Below are 7,202 nucleotides of genomic sequence, written 5' to 3' on the forward strand. Positions count from 1 at the left end.
CAACATATAGGTACGTATCCCTAGACAAAAACACCAGATTTTTCTTTTACCCGGTGTATTATTAATTGCTCTTGGTTCTAAGAGCCACAAAACAAAGGCGCAACGCTTTTGAAGACAAAATACATTAGTATTTCTTTGGCCTTAGCTTTCGGCGGCCATTTTTGTTTAGCATACAACGGGAACATTACTTTGTGAAATTATTATTTTAAAATAAACAATTTTTTTTTGAAAGAAATCATAAGATCATATTATAACGTGTCCACTATAGTAAAAATAATACAAAGACTTCAATTTAAATATTTTCATTTAGACGCGTTGAGCCATAATTTTACTGTTGACATAACATTGTTGTAGTTACATAATTTAGTCATAATTTCTCGTACAACTCTGAAAGAGCGCCGATATCACAGCACGAAACTTTCATAAATCACGTTTAATAATCAAGCTTGTTTATCTAGTAACCCGTAACATAAACCGAATAATGATACCGCGACTATTGTAATCACAAGTGGATATAGCGTCTCAAGTGGCCGCGCCGGGTTTGGCGCCAAAACAGCTGAGCAGGTGGCATGTCATATCTCATACGAGAGGTTAAGTTTAGGGAGAAACTGTCTAAATAACATTGCAAGTGTAAACCATTTTAAAGGAAGTAACCATTTAAGTAATAATAAATTAGTTAACACCGAAAGCACAGTGCACACAACACACCGAACGTCACATTTGAACAATAAGAATTGAGAAAGACCGAATAGTCAACAACTAATAAAAAAATTTCACCACAACATGTGGTGATAGAACATCTACAATAACCCTACATTTGCTGATAAATAACTTGTCGAGTTTTCTTAGCCTATAAGTGGGTATTGGGCATTACTATTATGTTTTTTATGCATCTTTTGAAAATTATTTACATTCTTATGAAAATATACTAAATTTACATATATACGTTGGTTAAAATCCGAGACTATTATTAATAAAAAGTAAATAGGTAAGTAAAACTCACTAAAAGACTTGTAACATGGCGGATCCGATGGCGTGCTGGCTGCAGCGGTTGCTGCGCCGGAACTGTGCTGCAAGCTGCGATCAGAACAACACAATTAATTAAAGATTATCATGGGGAGTGCTCAGAGTTGTTCAGGTAAATACAGCAGCCGAAATCAACCACCGGGCATAACATCATAATGCGAAATTCCACCCATGCCAAGATTTGTTTACGTCTGCCATTCTAAAATCGCGCGTTGTGCGAGAAAGTTCTTGTCTCGCAGAGACATTTGTGCAATCAAATTGCGGCTGCAGTTTGCTCGAACCGATACGATTAAGGGACCTTAAAGGCAGGCGACGCATCTCTTGACCTCTGGTGTTACTAATGTCTATAGGCGACCTGCCTCACCACTTCACATCACGAGAGCCTCTTGCCCTTCGCACAAAGCAGTTTTATTAATTTACCTTGCGGACAATTATGGCGGCGCGACTACGATAGAGTAAGAACGAGAAAACTTGAGGACAAATTATCAATTAGGTATATCAACTACCTTCTCTTTTTAATGGGGGATTTCTTATTAGATCTCAATTTAATTTTTGTAAACACTTAATATTCTGTTATGAATCAATCTTCTTGGCTCGTGTTAACCACCGCTGTTCCAACTATTATCAGGATTATAATGTAAGTAGTGTAAGAAAGTGTTGTTGACTTAAAAAGGTACTAGAAATAATAAAGGTAAGCCATGACACAAACACAACAGTCTCCAACTCTACTCTTGCGTAAATAAATAAAAAAACACAAAAGTTATAGCGAACGGTAGATACATAAAATATACTGTCAAAAAAAAGGTGTGTAGAAATAGAACGTAATATTCGTAGAAACTAAACGTAATATTCGTAGAAATAGAACGTAATATTCGTAGAAACTAAACGTAATATTCGTAGAAATAGAACGTAATATTCGTAGAAACTAAACGTAATATTCGTAGAAATTAAAACGTAATGAAATAGGAAGACGTCGGCTCGTAATTATTTTTCAGAAGTGTAAAATTGCTTGATCCAAATACGGTGCCAGCCAAGTTGCGCTTTGAAAAATGCACTAACAGGCCCAGTCAACAGTCACAGTCGCCGCGAACGGTGGGGTCCGTCCCAGTACAGTCAGTTGGTCGTGGCTGCCGCGCTGAAGTGTGGGCGGGCAGAAGCGAGTGCAAAACACCACTTTACAAGGTGTAATAAAGCAGTGACAGGATTTCAGGCCAAAGATTTTCATCGCAGAGTAATAAGCCGCAGCGAGTCTTCTATCTTCTTTCTTTTCTTCCTTTACTGTAGCCCGACTCGAAACCAAAGCCTACGCAGCCGCTTTATCCTACACATACCAGTCTAAACTAAACACAGTTGCATAATATTATAATATTACCGATATATTACATTAATGTGCAATAAAACTGTTAGTAGGTACTCGTAATTCATTTCTTTTAGATCACAATATAGTGGGTAGAACACATAAAAATACTTTGCGGTTATTCTTAATTGAAATTATTAAAGTTTGCAAGTCAAGTCATTCTTGTTGATTCTAATATAGTAAAAGGAGAGTTAGTACCTTGAGTGTAGTGCAAACATGCAACATGCAGGCAGCAGGAACCATGCAGCAACTTTTTCAGCCATGGTAGGTGAATGCAGTGTGCCACGATGCAGAATACCCAGGCACTTGGCACACATGTTTGTGAACATGTCGAATGAAGTGTTGCAATTTACCACGTCAGGGTCACCAATTTGGTGACATGAAATGGCTTATTGCGTATATGAAATTCTTATTACTTTGGACATGCTGTACATTTGTGATCACATTACTAATGCAAAAATTACATAACAATATCTAACTTCAAATAAATACCTATGTAAAATATTAATTATTAAAAGCTATGTTTGCTGGTTCAATGCTAGATTGAAATAGGGCAGAGAACCCTGCTCTTTCTTTTTACCCAGCGACGCTAGTTTTCTGGCCTGGCATTCAATCATATTGTCTTAGAAAATCGCTACAACACCATTCGAAAAAATACTTAAGAATTGATCATGTTTCTGGATCCGGTAAATTAAAGAGGCAGTTTTTTAGTTGGTATTGGCTTTCGAAACGAGTCTTATAATATACTGGTACATCATAATTAATTCTACAGTACATAAATTTTATTTTTCACTTAAAAGAATACACATACCTTACATGTCACAAAATCCCACCGCTCCCCTCAACCATTTTTAAGAAAGGTTTACTCTCATTAAGATTATACATAGTTTTATTAATATAATAAATATTATATTTTTTTGTGCAGATGATTGCTGAACGGCTGTTACCTAGGTATATCAATAACTAGGAAGTAACTTGAAGACCCACCACCAAGACATTTAAAAAAACTTTATATTGAGGAGACCGTAAAATTCTTAAATAAATTTAAATATATCCCATTTACTACTGCTCTTCTAATATTGCACACAATGCTCTGTAACTCCATCTGAAGTGATTTGATAATTCAATAATTATCATCCTCACCTATTCATGCAGCTGTTGACACTGTTCGTGACAGTGCATTCTTTTTTAAGACAACAAGCAGTTTTTATTCCCAAAGTAGAATCTAAGTAAGCAAACTGAACTTCCAGGAAGAATATAAACTAAATTTGTACTGTTGAACTTAGCATATTTACAAGTGCAAATACTTTACTCTAGCAACTCCACAACATTAAGTTATTGACTCTGAACATTAGACAAATAAATGTTTAACATAGTTAAATGTTGACATTTTGTTCTATTATATTTTGATATTTGATTTCACATTCTAACACACTATCAAGCCCCAGTCTAGGCATAGCTACAACTACACATTAGACTTGAATCACATAGTAACAGAAAGTATTATATAAGATACAGGAATATGTTTACATAGGATATTAATCTTTTAGTCAACAAGCAAAATTAAATTGCACTGGTGTCTTTGATCAGCGCTTTGTAGTGATCACAAATATATTTCTATAAGTTCATTTTAAATCTGTGTAAACAGCACTGTCTTCAAATTGGTTGCAGAGTAATATTCCAACATTTTGTTATAGCATATCAGAAACTCCCTTTAAATATAGTGTTAAAAAATGGCCATGTTTTTAGTTGCAATAAGCATGTCCGGGATCTTTGAGGCTCATTTTGCTGCACATATTGCCAAACTTTTTACTCAGATAAGACTGTGTTTAATAGTTTATGGACACCACACCAGGCATCCCATATTATGCATTATACCAACATGTATCATATTTAAACAAAGGTTCTGATTAAGAAAAGGTGTCACATGAGCCCTCCACGGTATGTCGTAACAAACCATATGTTGTATCCATAGTTAATTCAACCAGGTGTGCATCACACTGTTTCTCAGGCAGCAATGTATAATTAATTACTATTATATCAGCCACGAAGACATTGTAATATTCAACATACAAATGTAGGCATCTACCAACACATGGTACAAAATGGGCTTGAATATAAGATGTGTACACCCTTTCAACATTTCTGTGATTCCTCAGGTGTTAACATCATGTGTCCCATTCACTCATTTGACCTCCTATTCCATTCAGAAAAATGTGTAACAATACAAATCTAATAACTTTTCACCTTTACCTTGCAGAAAAGCACTTTTAGCTCAGCTGAGATGATGGTTCATTTCCCAATGCATTCGCTTCACTCATTGCTTACCTCAAGACAAACTAAATGGACCTGTGGACAAATATACAACATAAGAACTTAACACATTGTTCAATTAATGTCAACTCACAAACAATTTATTTTCTGAAAATTTCTTCAATATATATCAATATCAACCGTTTTGGCGTTGTATTTCATGCACTGATAATAGAAAACCAAATTTAATTTTACTTAACCACCCAATAAGACTTACACGGATCATATAAAACTACTAATTCGTGATGTTACACTGTCCGCGACACTTATTATTTATAAATTAGTGTTATTAATTAATCGGTTAGGAACTATCACAATAATAGTTTCGTCACGTCACTACGATCACAGGTTGTTAAATTACATTTTGTATTGTGATTCTTTCGCGTTTTACTGAAAACAACAGGTGGATAATAAATACATGTACGTACACTACGAGAACTGCACTACCGATACGCTCCAGTGTAAAAACGTACACGGCAAGCGTTTCTACTTTCTATGGTCCTATGCTACCTACCGTCTCCCCGTGGACACGGCAAGGGTAGTTCGATTCAAGTGTAGTTCGATTCAGGCAGGCGACGCGAGCACACGTGCCGCGTTATCTGTCCTCCTTCGAATATTTTATTTCCTGCGTTATCGCACTATCTGCTCAGGCCACCTGGGCTAGCTATTGTTATCGCGCGCCATTGTTCGGGACTCTTTGAGTCTGGCACCTGTTACGTTCCTTCGCGGAACGTAGCTAAGTTATAATAAGTGTTAATTACCCGGTATTACGATCGTGTTAGTTAGCACCTGTGCTGTGTTTAGCGATTCTGCACGCTAATCGTGTGTGTTGTGAGTGTTGCAGATCGTGCCGTGTGTGTCTTCTCCGTGGGGGCCTGCACAGCGTACATCGGGGTTCCGGCCCAGCCAGTCTACATCCAGCAAAGCTAAGTCTTAGGCTTAATTATTATTATTAATTTCTTTTAATTTTTGTATATTTCATTATTATTAATAGTATTTTATTAATGTGCAAGTGTACAACAAAAGTATAGTTGTCCACTTTATCATTATATTCCCCCTCTGCCTGACTCGGGCAGCGGGGGTTGTCACCCGCTTAACTTATTAACAACAACCATGGCTTCACCAATGGTTGCCGACGAGGGCCTTCTAAGCGCCCTGCTAGACAAGTTATTTACGGAGAAGATCGCTCCGTTAATAAAGGAAACGATAGATATGCAGACAGCGAAATCCAAATCTAAAAACTATAAATCGTCATCTGACGTTTCGAGTTCCGACGGGGAATCCGAAATGGAGATAGGCAATGCGTCCGACGCAAGCTCCGTGGCCTCGGTCAAACCGAGGAAAGTGATCACCCGATGAGCCCGTCCGCCTGTCCTTCAGGCGTACTTTGACGCGCAGGCGACCCCTAAGGTCCCCGCGGTCAGTCCTGACCGCACGGTAGCCCCTCAGGCTTCCAGTGCTTCACCGGCCCGGCCGGAAACCGCTCTACCGTCGAGAGCGGAGAGTGTCGCGTCGGATGCTGACGGCTTCATCACCGTCAGTCGCAAGAAGAAGCGCGGTCGTGAATCGCCTTCTCTGGATAGCACACCCGCGAAGAAAGCCGCGGCCACGACTGGCTCCGCTCCCGCGTCCGCGCCCGCGCCCGCTAAAGCCCGCGTACCGCCTCCGACCAAGCGCCCGCCTCCTATTTTTATAGGGGACCGAGGCCGATGGTTAACCGTCAAAAACAGGATCCCGAAGACGCTCTCCTTCCAGGCGAGGGCGTACCAATCTCTAATCAAACTAGAGACCAGAGAGGTAGCGGACCACCGCGCCCTGACATCTCTTCTTAGAGAGCTGAGTGTGGGTTTCCACACGTACGCCCTGCCTGAGGAGAAGCGTCTGAGGGTCGTTATTAGAAACGTCCCCAAAGAGCTAGACGAGGCCGACATTCTGTCGGACCTCAAAGAACAGGGTTACCCTGCACACGAGGTGCACCGTATGCGCGGAACCAACAATAAACAACCATTTAACATGGTTCTCGTAGTCCTCGACCTCACGCAAGAGGGAAAGGAAATCTTCAATATAAAATCGGTTTGTTCCCTTCAGGGCATCCGTACCGAAGCTCCTCGCAACCGCGGGGGGCCCGGTCAGTGCCACAGATGCCAACTATACGGGCACTCGGCACGAAATTGCGAACACACCCCGACGTGTGTGAAGTGCCTCGGGAAACACGGCACGCCAGAGTGCCCTCGACCAGCGCAATGCGCGGAGCCCCCGGCCTGCGTCTTGTGCGGGGAGAAGGGGCACCCCGCGAGCTATCGCGGGTGTCCCAAGGCACCCAAACACAAGCGTCACCCAGGGCGCCGCCAGCCGCAAGGCAGAGCAGAGAAGGTGGAGTTCACTCCAACCTTCAAACCTGCGCCGCCTCCGAAGGTAAACGCCTGGGCGAGGTCTCCTCCGGCTGCCAACGCTGCCACAGAGGCCGCTCTCGCGGCCTCCGCTAGCGTCCCGCCCGGCGGCGTCG

General features: G+C 40.9%; 1 non-coding gene across 43 annotated transcripts in view; it reads right to left on the reverse strand.

Moving 5' to 3' along the window:
- The window catches only part of LOC126978072 (uncharacterized), a 53,804-nt gene extending 48,688 nt beyond the window's left edge, over positions 1-5,116 (reverse strand). For 42 of the 43 annotated variants that reach the window (XR_007732500.1, XR_007732490.1, XR_007732507.1 and 39 more), the window contains exon 1: positions 1,004-1,518. This is a non-coding gene — a transcript (uncharacterized LOC126978072). Of the gene's footprint in view, positions 1-1,003; positions 1,519-4,630; positions 4,733-4,913 lie in introns of those variants that run through there. The other variant, XR_007732474.1, reaches the window with a different exon arrangement.
- Between the last annotated feature and the right edge of the window lie 2,086 nt (positions 5,117-7,202).

The sequence above is a fragment of the Leptidea sinapis genome, chromosome 47, assembly GCF_905404315.1.
Source record: "Leptidea sinapis chromosome 47, ilLepSina1.1, whole genome shotgun sequence".
Taxonomy (NCBI): Eukaryota; Metazoa; Arthropoda; class Insecta; order Lepidoptera; family Pieridae; genus Leptidea; species Leptidea sinapis.